Here is a 14,299-nt window from a genome sequence, read left to right as displayed (position 1 = left end):
GGGGGAATGGATGGGGGTGCTGACAGCACAGTGGACAGTGACAGGGATAGCAGAGTGTGGAGGCTCTAGTGGGAGAGGAAGGCTGTCTACCTGACGAGTTTGTATTCATGCTCAGATGCCGAGGAGCTCAGAAGGTGGGTGACTGTAACCAGTGATAGTCATGTATATAGAGATTAGAAATGCATGTGAAAACGTCTCAATGTCAATAGGCTTGGAATGAATTTTTCTGTATGAAATTGTGTGTTTTGACAACGAAGTGGAGATCTTTTTTAAACGTTGGAACCTCATTTAATTTTATGTCTTATAGAGTTTATAATGAGTAAAAGATTATATAAGGGTAATAATTCATCTGTAAACCTAGAAATGTACAGCCAATTTTGAAAGAGATGTACCCTAGCTCAGAAAAATGTTATTGAATAGGTTAATGCTGTTGTAATGAAATGCTTCTTCTAATTTAAAAAAAATAAAAATAATTTTTAAGGAAAAAAAATGTAGGAACCAGCATATTTAATAATGAAATGGAGATCTTTTTAAAGGTTAAAACATCATTTAATTTATGTCTTATAGGGTTTATACTGAGTACAATATTGTATAACTGTATTAATTCAACTGTAAACCTAAAAATTTACAGCCAAATTTGAAAGAGATGCATCCTACCTCAGGAAAACGTTATTGAATATGTCATTTGTGTTGTAATGATATGCTTCTTCTAAGTATGTTGTTATTAAATAAATCATTTTTAAAAATTAAAAAAAATATATTAAACTATTGAGTCACATGCTGGGATTCACATGGTGAATCCTAGAGATAATGAATGTAATGAAATTTATAACAGAATAATAAAATGAATTTTGAAAACAAAAAAAAATACCTCTATTTTAGACAGGGAACCTATATAATGGTTTCTTTTTAAGGGAATATTTACATTAAAGATTTTTTCAGTCAGGTTTAGAAGGGCGATAAAAATGAAAAAATACTTGCTACAAAGTGAAAAATAATGTGATTTCATACAAAGCCTTATTGGAAACTTTGAGTATTATAACCTATGGATAAATAATATTTCTAAATCTTTATAAATATGAATAATTTCTTATGACTAGATTGTTGCAAAGCTCTTCTAAAAAATATGGTGTGATTTACCTTCTAAGAGAAAGTAGCCATAATTTTCAGCTATAATCATGGTGAAAACAATTTAATGTTGTTATATTAATATTGGTTTATCTTGTGCTCTGTTCATAGAGAAAATATTTTTAAATATTATATCCTGAATGCTGGCTGAAATTAGCTTCCTCTTTATATTTAGAGTGAATTCCATTAGCATATTAGTATAGTAACTATCTTTGTTTTCATGGTCTCTTCTTTTTTATTGAGTTTTGTGTATTTCATACAGAACACCTTGATCATCTTTATACCTCCTTCCCCATTGACCGCCCCCATAACACCCCCAGTGGAATTCATACAGTCTGTCATTTGTGTTAAGGCCTACTGTCAAGTTAGTGGCCCCAGATGTTCCTCAGTCTAAGTTTATCCACTGAGGTCTAGTCGGCCTATCTAGAGTCCCTCCGTTTAAGATCAGTGCTTTCTCACCCAGCAATAATCAGCTTCGACTAAGATTAGGACCTGATGTCCATTTCCACAGTTCTGTGCTGGGTTTTTGTTTGCTTGTGTTTGATGGATCTTGTGCATGCTGACACCATTATTGTAGGTTTGTGTGAGAAGAGTCCCAGGAGCCAGTAGGACTCTATTTGCATATGGTCATGCACCTTTTCCTTGACTCTTACACTATTTCTGCCCCTCTCTTCTGCCCTGGATGGGTAGATTTTAATATAGAATTCCTGTCTAATAATTCACACTCTGTAGACTATTATTCTTTACATTTTGGCCATTTGTGACCTTTTGTGTTCCTGGCCCTCTATTACATGAGGGAGCTTCATTGATGAGAACTGAAAGATGCATTAGTGTTCTCTTCATCCCTTGTTCTACGTTCTGTGAACCTCAGGTTTAGACATTGCATCCTAGATGTGCCACTTAGGCTTAGGTAATTCATAGACACTTTCTGTGTGACTAGTTGTAGAACTCTGTAATGCCAATCTGTTTATCGAGAAAGAAGCTTCTTTGATGGGTATTAACTGTGATACTTGTCTGTAAATTTAAGGACCCGTATTTTGCACATAGTAAGAAATTATACTTGTTTAGGGATGTGACAGCCTTTGGGTTTTGTCTAAGATCTATGACCTCTCCATCTATGTGTATTTGACTAGGTTTACAGTACCACACATGAGTTTCCTCCCATTGAGTGGGCTTTAAGTCCAATTAGGTAGCTATTGAATACCCCCAAGATACACGTGCCACAACTACATCAATGTCTTTTGCTGTGCTGGTCATTGATACAGTTTTTAGACCTTGATGCTGGGGTTAAACCATTGATTGATGTTCTCCCTTACCAGCTTCCACAGCTGCAAAGCTATGAGAGCGTTTCTTCAGGGAGGTGGCTTGTAGATAGGCTTCAGCTCCACTGCGCCAAATCCTCTGTCTGAATATGTCCTGTGTTCAGCAATAGGGCCTTAACTTCAGGTTCTAGGAGGCAACCAAGGACTGTGGCAATAGCCTGTGTAATTTTGGGAGTCTCTTGGCTCATCCTGGCTAACAGCTCAAAGGACGGTTTCTCCTATGTGACACTGATTCTTGTTATGTAGGCTTCATTTCTACACATGGACTCATGTAGAGATATTACAGGTGTCATTCCCTATGGTTTTTTTATACTAGCTGGGCATTATTTACTTCTCCTCTTTCTCTCCCAGTCTTATCGCCCCCTCCATTTAAATTGTTCCAACTTTTCCCATTTCTCTCTTGATAATTCGTCTGCTATGTCAAAAACAAGCAACTCTCCCCAGTTTTTTTTTTTTTTTTTTAAATCTTTTGACTAAGAAAAAAGGCAGAAAATTTTTTTGTAAAATGCTTTTGCATATAATTTACACAGGTTATCTTTGAAAACAGATTAGTGAAAGACAGTGACTCAGTGATAGCAGATGTGTGACAGTAGCTAGTAGATGCAGTTAGGAAGATGTAATGCAGTTTTCATCTCATGATGTTTTATACTGACTTATAATGGAGGACACCCAGTATAATTGGAACCCTTACCCCTGTCAGGAGGCACTGCTATTAAATTAAATACAAGCATTAAAATGAAAACTGTATTGGAAAACGATTCAGGATAGCAGACATAGTCTGTTCTTGTCTCCATTCTGAAGACTGCCTAGGTCAATGAGAGACCTCAGCCATGAGGGAGCAGAAGCCATGTGCTTGGGGATCTGTGCTCCCTCATCAAAGCCCCTGAGATGCCCTCACAGCACATTCCCACAACCTACTATTCTCTTAGAAAATGTCCTTTACGTGAGGGGCCATTGACTTCATAAGCTGAAAACGAGTGTCTGTCCCCTCTTAACCTCTAAAGCTGTTATTATTGTGCTGGTGACCTGAAAAAAGGACTTACCACTTCATATACTAATTAAGCAGACTTACAGAGTACAGGAACTTTTAAATTAACTAGAGCCATCCAGTTTACCCAATTGCTTCTATAGCACCAAGTTGTACCTGAAACAGGAAAATTTTGCCTACCTCCCCTCAAAAAGGGCTCTGCTATACTTTGGAGGAAGAGCAGAGGAATTGACTCGAGGATAAACTTAGTCTGACAGCCAGACCAGTTGGTCACTGGTAGCACTGATGTAACAGACAGTTGAGCCTGACTCCCTGATGTGTTCCTGCCGACCCTCCCTCCAGGTCTTAGACAGCAACTGTGGTGTGGGTTTTTAGAGTTCTGTGTTCTATCTAGGCCATCACAGGGAATATTGATGAACCCCTTCCTCTAGCAGAGATCTGTCCCCAGGCCAAGCAGTACTCCCTGCTCCCTCCTACCAAGGTATTGCTACAATCTCTGCCTGATTCCAAGATTTCCTATTTAAAATACTCCCATATTGTTAAACATTATTCTTATTTTTTAATATTTATTATTTTTATTTTGTGTGTATGCATGTATTGCCTGCATGTAGGTAAGTTCACCCGTGTGGTGCAATGCCTGCGGAGGCCAGAAGAGGCTGTCGGATCCCCTGGAACTGGAGTTATGGACCGTTGTTAGCTGCCATGTAGGTGCTGGGATTCGAACCTGAGTCTTCTGCAAGAACAACCAGTGTTCTTAACTGCTGGGCCATCTCTCCAGCCCCCAACATTATTATATTATAATTTCAGTTTGTTTTCAGTTTCATTACCTTTGAGGGACATTCTTGCTTCTTTTTATTTTCACACAAAGAAATTTTAGAAGGAAAGACTAAAGCTGCTGGGGCTCAAAATGTTAAATAGATCTTGGCTTTAAATTCTTTAAAGTATGAAACGCAAATTTGATACAAATATGCCATACAATTCTAAATGGGTTCTATTGTTTGGACATTTTCCTTCAAATATAGAATGACTTTAATTATAGTCACCTCCAGCGACCTTTAATCATCCCGCAGTTCTAGTTTTTAGTTCTGTAAATTCTATGTGAGGTCAGTCACCTCTAATAAAGGCAACAGAACTTTACTGGAGATGAAAGCATGTGGGTGTGACCACCGTTGATAGAAGCGATGTCCTGTGTAAGTCCTTCATGCACAGGCTTTACTACTGCCTGTGAGATTAGGTTAATATGGATGCATGAACTCAAGAGCTCTGATCACATAGTCATTTTAATCATTATAATGTAATTTACTCACCTACAAAGAACAATCCACTACAGAGGATCACTTTGTAATAGAGTCAGCTGAAACGCAACAATAAACAATAACAAAGCATTTCAATGACTGTTGAATGTATGAATGTTAAGGTTTTGTGTGTATGTGGAAAGTTTTCATACTGTAGCTCTGGCTGACCTGTGTAACTCAGGCTGACCTTGAACTCACAGCAATCTTCCTGAACCAGTGTTGGGAAAGCAGTTGTGAGTCATCAGACCTACCTAGCATCAATGCAAAGACCCATGCAAATGCAAATAAAAACCCAGCATAGAACTGGGGAAATAGGCAGGCGTTCCCAACTTTAACCAAGGAACTATTGACAGCTGATCACTGGTGGATGAGGGAGAGTTGATAATTTTTAAGTGAGTGTCTCTAGTTAGGCTGATGAGATTTCAGTGGGTGAACTCACACTGAGGGACATCTGGGCACACAAACTTGACTAATTGGCCTTAATATATATGACAGAATGCATGAAATCCGGTAGGTATAAGAGAGATATGGGGGGCGGTACAGATGAGGAGGGGGTATAAAGACGGGTTAAAATGTTTTATATGAATTGCACAAAAATTTAATACAAAGGGACTATTTAGCCAATAATGTGACTAGATTTTTATAGCACATTATATATTAATACATGTTAATATATGTTGAATTTTTTGCCTTTAGAATTACAATGAAAAGGAGCATAGATTTGGAAAGCGTATCATTGAGAGTGTGTTTATTTTTATGTAGGAAAATATCTCCTGTTTACTCTTGACACCTTGGGCTGGCGAAGTCCAGTCACACTGAGCCCCACTGATCCTTCTGTCTGTCCTCAGACTCTGCTTCCACTACTGTCCTTCCTGAAGCCTGGGGGGCTTTCTTAGACTTGTTTACTATTTACTTATGTAATTAGAGTGACCTTTTCTTAAGGTTTTCAATACCTTGAGACTATCCAGCTCATCTTACCAGGGGTAGTCAAAGATGGAAATGAGAACTTAACACTTCTAATGACTTTTTGAAAAGAAACTTTGTTTTTAATTAATTTGGTAAAACTCAGAATTTATATTTGTGAGTCATCTACCTATCACTTATGTGTTGACCATCTAGTTATCTATTAATAATCTATCATCTATGTCCATCATCTATTCTTCTAATAGGAATAGTTATTTTTTTCTTTTTCTCTGAAAAGTATTTAGTTGAATTTTGTGCATTTCACACAATACATATTGATCCTATTTAGACCTTTCCCCTATCTGCAACCCACTTAGCTGCCCCTTGCTGAATTTCATGCATTCTGCCATGTAAGTTAAGACCTAGCAGGTCAAGTTTGTGTCCCCAAATGTCCCTCAGTGTGAGTTCATTTACTGGAGGCTCTTCAGCCTATTGTCACTCCCTTAAAGAAGAACAACTCTCCCTCACCCAGCAGTGATAAGTTGCTAGTAGTTCCTCAGCTAAAGTTGGGGATTCTTACCCCTTTCCCCACTTTTTCTGTACTGGGTTTTTATCCAGCTTGAGTTTTCCTGGGTCTTGGCATGCTGCCACTATTGCTGTAAGGTCATATGAGCAAGTTCCCAGAAGCCTGGCAAACTCTGTTTCCTTGTGGTCCGCCACCACCCTTGGCTCTCACAGTCTTTCTGCCCCTCTTCTGCAATGGTCCCTGAGCCCTGGGTGGCTGAGGTTTTATATAAGAATTCTATCCAGGAAAAATGGATTTCTGTGTTAATTGTCATCTGTTTCATGAGGAAGCTTCACTGGTGAGAGTTGAGAGATGCATTAGTGTTCTCTCTGCCCCCTGCTCCACTGTGTTCCTTAGGTGCAGTCTTAGGTGCAGAGGTTCCATTGTAGATGTGTCACTTAGGGTTGGGCATCTCATAGAAACTTTCTGCATTTGACAAGATGTGGAACTTTGAAATAGCCTCTTTCTGTTTAAAAAAATGCTTCTTTGATGAGTGGTGAGAGGTATATTTGTAAATATAAGGACACATATTTAGCATAGAGTAAGAAATTATGTATGTTTAGGGATGTGACAAAGGTTTTTCATTCTATTTATCCACTAATTATCCTCTATGTAGCTATCCCTATTTATCATCATATATTTATCATCTACTTATATCATGTTCTACCTATCATCCATCTACTATCATCTATCTTATCTATCTATCTATCATCTATCTATCTATCTATCTACTATCTATCTATCTATCTATCTATCTATCATCTATCATCATCTATATATCTATCATCTATCTATAATCTATCACCTATCATCTATCATCTATCTATCTATCAATCATCTATCTATCTATCTATCTATCATCTATCTATTATCTATCTCTATCTATCTATCTATCTATCTATCTATCTATCTATCAATCATCTATCTCCTGTCATCATCATCATCATAAACCTCTTTGAAATTTAAAAACAGGGGTTTTGATCCTAGACTTGTATTTGTAATATTTTTAATGTTATATTCCCAGTTCCTACTACACTACCTAAAATACAGGATATTGTGACAAATATTTATAATAAATGAGTGAATGCTATTTAGTAGCTCAATAGGTTAGTATAGCTCTTGACTTAATATTTGCATATACTCTCACTTTTGATCCATCAAAATATGCAAAACTCTCCATAGCAGTGTTCTCAAAGAAGATTAAATATATTTAAAAATAAGGTTCTCATAACACTGGCTTCTCATCCTTGATTAAAGCCACTAATTAGATGCCCACCTAGCTATGGGTATTTCTAAACAAAAGTGGAGAGGCTATTAATGTGTCTCAAACTTTGATGAGCAAGGAAATTGCGGGCATGTCCGCCAGGAGGACACAGATTTTCTGAGCTTTTTCTAAGCCATGGAATTTCCATGTCTGTAGTTAGAGTTTGGGAATCTCCATGTTGTAGAAGATGCATAGGAATTTCTTATGTATATTGTATTTCAAGAAAAAAAGGATTTAAAGGAGAGAACGAGCTAGACAAGGAATCAGAGGGCACTATCCCAGACTTAAATTTTTCACATAAAACCTTTGGTGCCCTGGGAAAATTTCTGAACCTTATTATTTCCCAGTTTTCTGGTACATGTAGTTGTGATAATGTCAGTCTACAATCACCATGAGTATAATTAATCAATCCATGTAAAAACTACTGTGTAGCCGGGCATGGTGGCACATGCCTTTAATCCCAGCACTCCAGAGCCAGAGGCAGGCGGATCTCTGTGAGTTTGAGGCCAGCCTGGTCTCCACAGCGAATCCAGGCCCTGTCTCAAAAAGACAAAAAAAACAAAAAAAAAAAAAAAAAAAAGAAAAAAAAAAACTACTGTGTAAATGCTAAACAGATACAGTAGCAATAATTTGGTCTTTCACTTCTTGGTAACTTAGACAAGTTTGCTAAATTTTACAGTATTTTTTGCCAATGAAAATGACCCATGTATTGTTGTGTAGTAATATCCTCCAAATTCAGACATTGTCTCTAGAAAGGAGGACTCCTGTAGGTAAAACTCATACTTCTGTAAGTAATCCAATAAACTCATGGGTTTGTCAAGTTGAATTTTGGTAGAATCATTGCTTTGGTCTGTCCTTGGTTCCCTGTGTGGGGCATGTAGAAGTTTGTGCTGTGTCCCTAAGCAAAGTCTTACACAATAGCCCTACATGAGGAAAGCACTATTATCCCCAGATTCAACAGTATCTTCTAAGGGACTTATACTTTAAAAATGGATAATAATAATAATAATAATAATGAAATAACGATAATGTAAAAGAATAATGATTTCATTCCCACCTATCAGTTAAAATGTGTTGTGCTAAATGTTACATGCCTTTTCTGTAATTTTAGAATATATTTTGTGCTGATGGTCCCTTTCCACAGATGGAAAATCTAGTCTCAGAATGTTAACTCACCTAAGATAATGGCACATGGCCTTCCAGAAGTGGGGCTGGAACTTAATCCTGATTCTTACTGGTCCATATGTACTAGTTTTAACCCTATGCTATTTATTGCTATGGAACACAATTCCACAGAATGTTGCATAGCAGAACATGCAGATTTTAAAAGATTGGAAATTGTAATGACCAGGGGCAGATGGTTTTGCTTTTATCAACTGAGAACAGATTTAGATACTAAAAATGCAAATAGAGATGAAATGGACTTTGCAGTTGATTCCTTGGTAGTAACTCCACCTGTCCCAGAGTGGGGTAGGGGAGGAACTTCTGCGTCACTTCCCTTCCCATCCTGTGGGCTGCCCTGCTTAGCCTGTAGGTCTTGATACCCTCATCTGCCGCTAGTCAAAATAGACTCAGGAATCCAAGTATAAGTCAGTCATATCATGGAAATCTATTCTGATAGGTGATGTTTCAATAGTAAGAATATGTTCTAAAGTGATGTATTTAGGTACAGGGATGGAGGAGTATGTATTTGCTTGGGGGTGGGAATGGATAGTTTCTTCAGTTTGTGTGAAATGGAAGTTTAGCCTCTATTATTCCTGAGAGTCAGCTGATCTGCTTGGGAATCAGCCTCATGGGAAGGACAGCAAAGATTTCAATGAGGATAGGTGAAAACAATTCTGATTCTTGAAGAAAATGCCGAGACTCCAAATCAGCCAATTAAAACCTGTTTTAACCTTCCATCCTCAGAGCCAATGAATTTCATATTTTTTTAAGTCAATTGGAGAAAGGTTTCCCATTGTTCGTCATGGAAGAAGGCTATAGAGGGTGGCTCAGAATGCCTGTGGATCATGGAAGACTGTTGTTAAGACTGGTTAGATTTGTATAAACAACCTGAAAAGGGAACTCTCCAAGAATCTAATTACTGCAAATAAACATTTTGGAATTGAAAAACGACAGACCAGTTGGGAAAACTGACAGAACAGCTGGCCAACTAGAAGCCAACAGCCAATTAAACAATTGCAAAATGCAATGAAACCATTAAAATGGTCTAAAAATATATCACTTTTGGATAGAGGCTTCAAACTCTTTAAATTATAATCAATGTATTCCTATAACCACACATTTCAAAAGTATAATCTATTTTTTAAAGCAAAGGTAAATCAAAACCATTTCACTAATCCATAATTAAATATTGTTTCTCATTGTTCTGTTCATTAAAAGCAAACCCTGACAAAGTTGGAGAAATTATCACATAAAGGCAGTAATAAAATGCTAATCTTGACACCTCTGAGGTGAAGCCTGAGCAGACCCCTGAGAATGAGGTTCTCCCATCTGCCCTGCTGTTTCCCAGGAATACAATCCGTGGATAAACTTTGCATCAATGGGAAAAGAAAGTAGCAGGATTCTATAAAGGAACATAGAAGTAGACTGAGCCAAGACCTTGACCGCTGGGGCAATACGTTTGCACCTAATTACTCTGGTAGTAGAGAGCTAGTCAGTATTTCTGGGCTTGAAGTAGGCTGATACATTATTAGATCTTAAGATAAGAGCCAGAAGGATACATTCCAAAATTCCAAGTTTGGATACATCGGAAGAATATTGGGAGAACTGATATGGGAGTCTGGAAGAGGATTTGAGAAGGTTTTCCCCCGCCACCCCATGCAGTTTTATTTGATATAATTGACAGTATTGAAGTGGAAACATGGTAGTCTCCTCTTTGGAGATAGAGGAGAGTTGGGGTCAAGGATAGCCATCATGAACATCGTGACTGGGGGTCAACCAGAACAATGACATTGCTGAGCAGTAGCCAGAGCACAGGAAGTGAAAGAATACATGATGCTCTAAGGGCTCACACCAGTGAGGTTCCTCCTGTCTAGTGCTTGCTCAGGATGAGAAACAGACATGGTGATATTTAGCAGCTGACGTGAAATGGGTCAAGGAAGTCGGACGTTTCAGGTAGGAACTGAGTTAGGTTTAAATGAAGTCCATGTGGAACTCAGTGTGGGGATGTATGAAATTCAATAGGTTGAGGAAATTGTCAGAGCTTTCATGGCCCCCGTTTGAGATCAGTAAGTGTGTCCAACTTTGGACCCTGAGTCTGCAAATAGGGTGCGGTAATAAGGTGCTTAGGATAGCTATTAGATCTAAAGCTCCTCTCCTCAACAATCCCCGAGTATGAGTACCCTTTCCTTTAGTTCCCCAACTGAGCACCCTTCCTGTATAGCCCACGTAAATACATCCCAGCCTGGAATTCATTCTTTGTTGCTTGCATTTGGTTTTAAGTATCTAAATCGATATTACTTGGGAGATTGAAAGCACCTGTGGACATGTGTCATGAAAAACAGGGAGAAACAAGAAATGGGAGGGGTCATGAAAGCGTCCTGAGACACAAGGTAGGAGTGCCAGGCTGCACAGGGAATCGCTGAAGACTTTCCCATCACACTTGGGACTTTATATTTCTGTTCCACTCTGTGTCTATTTTACTGGTACTAGGGTGCAGTGGTGTATTATTAAAAGCCCACGGTTATCGTTTGTTCAGTTGCTATGCCACACTCTACTCATTCTTACTTATCTGACTTTTACAAATGTAATCTGTGCAGAAAAGAATTACATATTCATTTGTGCCCTTAGTTATTTGACAATGATACTGGGACAACTTTTGCTCCGTGCTGGACTCGGGGAGAAACAGCAAAGGGAAAGGCTCCCACCCTCACCTGCTTCATTCTGTAGGAAGGAAGGTGGAATCAATAAACAGATGAGATGGTCTCAGGTAGCAGTAAATGCAAGGAAGAAAGTCCCACTCACTGAAGTCACACGGGGAAGTGGCAGCATTAGATAGGGAGCTTAGAAACGAACAATGAGCCAGCTAGTCATGTAAATAGTGTGGCCAAGAGTGTTTCTGTTGACAGCATCTGTGGGCAAGATTCCTAAGTGTTAGCTGGAGAAGCAGAAAGCTGGCGTGGTTGGTGGGGGTATGACAGAGGAGGGAGAAGGAAAATGATCACGCTGAAATATCAGCAAGTGCCCGAGGGCCGAGGGACATGAAGTCCAAGAAGAGGGCATCCTGTTTTACTCTGAGCGTGACTTGGAAGGCACTGGATCACATGTGAGAAAAGTCAAGGAAACTTGGAAAACCAAGAGCAAAACTGTGATCGCAGCCCACTGAGGCAGAGTCACACACATTGCTTTCTGTGGTGGCTCTACCGCCTTCCTGTTACTTACAGGACAGGGTGGCTTCAATGCTGTAACTGTCTGAGGAGCCCTGCTTACTTCTGCAATCTTCTTAGGTCACGGTGATTTCTCTCTTTATAAGCAAGAACATAAAATGACACCCTGCTTTCCCCACACCTGTGTTATCAAACTGGAACACAGGAACGTTTATCTTGTTTAATTTTGAATCTGTGACTCTGGCATCAGGTGGGGTGGAGTTGTGTTTGGTGCAGACCAGTGAGTTGTAAGCTCAAAGGAAAAGTGTTCTTTGTGGGTGGAACACTTAATTGCCATTAAAATATGATCCAGGATGTTATTTAAAATATTTAATTTTGCTTCTTTTAATAAAAATACAACCAATTCCCATTGTTGATCACAGACTTCGGGTGAAAGTGAAGTTAATAAACCATTGCAAACCATGAAGTATGCATAAATATTTAATGTAGTTTTACATGAGTTCAAGTTGTATGCAACTTTGACTTTGTCGGTCTAGGGATAACACTGTGCATTCATTGAAGGTGATCATTCTGAAATGGAAAATAAAGATGTCAGGGTCCATTGTACAAACTGTCAAGAATAATTAAAAATGTTGAACTTGCTTATTTAAAATTTCAAGCAACCCAGATGCTCCCCTGAAATTCATTCATTAAGTTGGTATTACATAATTCTAGGAACAGATGAATTGAAATTCTGTAGGAAAATAACATCTGAGGTGCTAAAATATGTAAGGAACCATGTTCCTGCACAGCTTTCTATAAAGTCAGTGTCAATGAACTGTCATTGCTCATTACAGTTCTGCAATACAGATTAAGATAAAAATAATATATGGCTACATAGTCTCTTAACTTGGTTCAATCTCACTGCTCATTTATGAATAATTTATATATACCTCTATGATTTATTTTCCACAAACATACCATGAGGAGAATTTGGAATTATTTGCAATGACAAAGTTGAGCACTGAATATATAGAGCCATGTCTTTAAGACAAGTGTATCTTTGGCAATATTATGGACCAAATTAGAAGGAACTTTCTATAAGATGTTTTGTGTGAGTAGCTGGGCACGGTGGCTTATGTCCGTAATCCCAGCATTTGGGAAGTGGGGGCTGGAGCATCAGGAGTTCAGGTCATCCATAGTCCGTAGTTAGTTAGAAGCTAGTCTGGGATATAAAACCCTGTTGCTAATAAAAAGAAGCCCGTGTGTGTGTGTGTGTAAAATAACTTTGCTGTGGTTGTTGATTTTGATTTTTGATGATATTTCTGTAAATCAACATATTCTACAAGATACATGGCTGAGCCTATGGGCATGATCCATGGTCATGGGATTGAACAGAAGTTGATAAATATGTATTAAGGGTCAAATGTCATATTTTAACTGAGTGCTGAGTAAATCCATTGTCTCCCAAGGACTGGGAACGTCTGTCTCCAAGTGCTTAACTCCTCATAGTAGCTGGGGTGCAGTGGAGAACAGAATGCCTTTGTGATGCCCAACGGCCACTGACACATCCTGAGAGGATGTTACCAGGAACTATCAGATTGACTCTAACCAGTATCCCCCTAGAACTCGGCACAGAGTGAAGGGTGACTGTTGTCATGGGTGACTTTGGGCCTGGTCAACTCTTGATGCCACCCTCTAACTCATTCTGAGGAATGGAGATGTTAGGCTCCTGCAGAAGCAGCGTTTAGACAGAGCAGTCCTGCAGGTTGGTTAATCTGTAACAGATGTTCCTATAATGGATGGATTGCAGAGTCTGTGATGCAGACTATCTTGTTCGGTGGGGTGTGATGGATGCTGCTTATTAGCTTGACTTAACGTTCTGTGAGCTGAGGTTTTGAGACAAATACCCAAGCTTTGATTTACTGATCCATATAGATCAGGTGATAAAATGCCTTTGCAACAGTGATTAGGTATTTTAAATGAAGTTTAGTAATAACAGTCTCATTTCTTGAGTTGGCATAGAAGAAATAATTATAGGAAGCAATAACCCCCAGAACAAAACACGTAATTAAAACAGACTTGTTTCCTGTCACGGTTTTCTGTGATTAATGAATACTTCACCAAATCAGAGCACTGAAAAGTGAGCAAGGCTACACTTGAGTAGAGATGAGTAACTTAGGTGACTGGCAAAACCCTTCCTTCCTTCAAGATTTTGTACTTCTGACTGCTTTAAAATTTAAGACACAATTCCAGAGGAACTTGAAAGTCATTTGCGCTACTTGGTTTTACTTTTTTATAACCTGTTTTATGTGACTGTTCTGTTTCACAGTGAATTTAAAATGTTTTACCAGATACATATGCATCAATGTGCAGACACTGTGTGCATTTCCCACAAGGTTCCTAGGACATCACTGTTCCCTCTAGGTGTCCTGCCCCCTGAGATTCACGCATCTCCACTCTTTTCTCCCATCCAGCCTCCCTCCCCCACCCCCCCCCCCCCCCCACGCCCCCTCCCCCCCCTCTC

At 38.9% G+C, this 14,299-nt stretch overlaps 1 protein-coding gene across 1 annotated transcript in view; it reads right to left on the bottom strand.

The window, feature by feature from the left end:
- Cntn5 (contactin 5) overlaps nucleotides 1–14,299 on the bottom strand; it is a 553,885-nt gene that overhangs the window by 90,143 nt on the left and 449,443 nt on the right. The gene's annotated exons all lie outside the window — the stretch shown is intronic.

The sequence above is a fragment of the Nannospalax galili genome, unplaced genomic scaffold (assembly GCF_000622305.1).
Source record: "Nannospalax galili isolate Female #2095 unplaced genomic scaffold, S.galili_v1.0 scaffold824, whole genome shotgun sequence".
NCBI classification, from domain to species: domain Eukaryota; kingdom Metazoa; phylum Chordata; class Mammalia; order Rodentia; family Spalacidae; genus Nannospalax; species Nannospalax galili.
The sequence above is the reverse complement of the archived record's forward strand: the minus strand, read 5'-3'. Positions and strand labels throughout refer to the sequence as shown.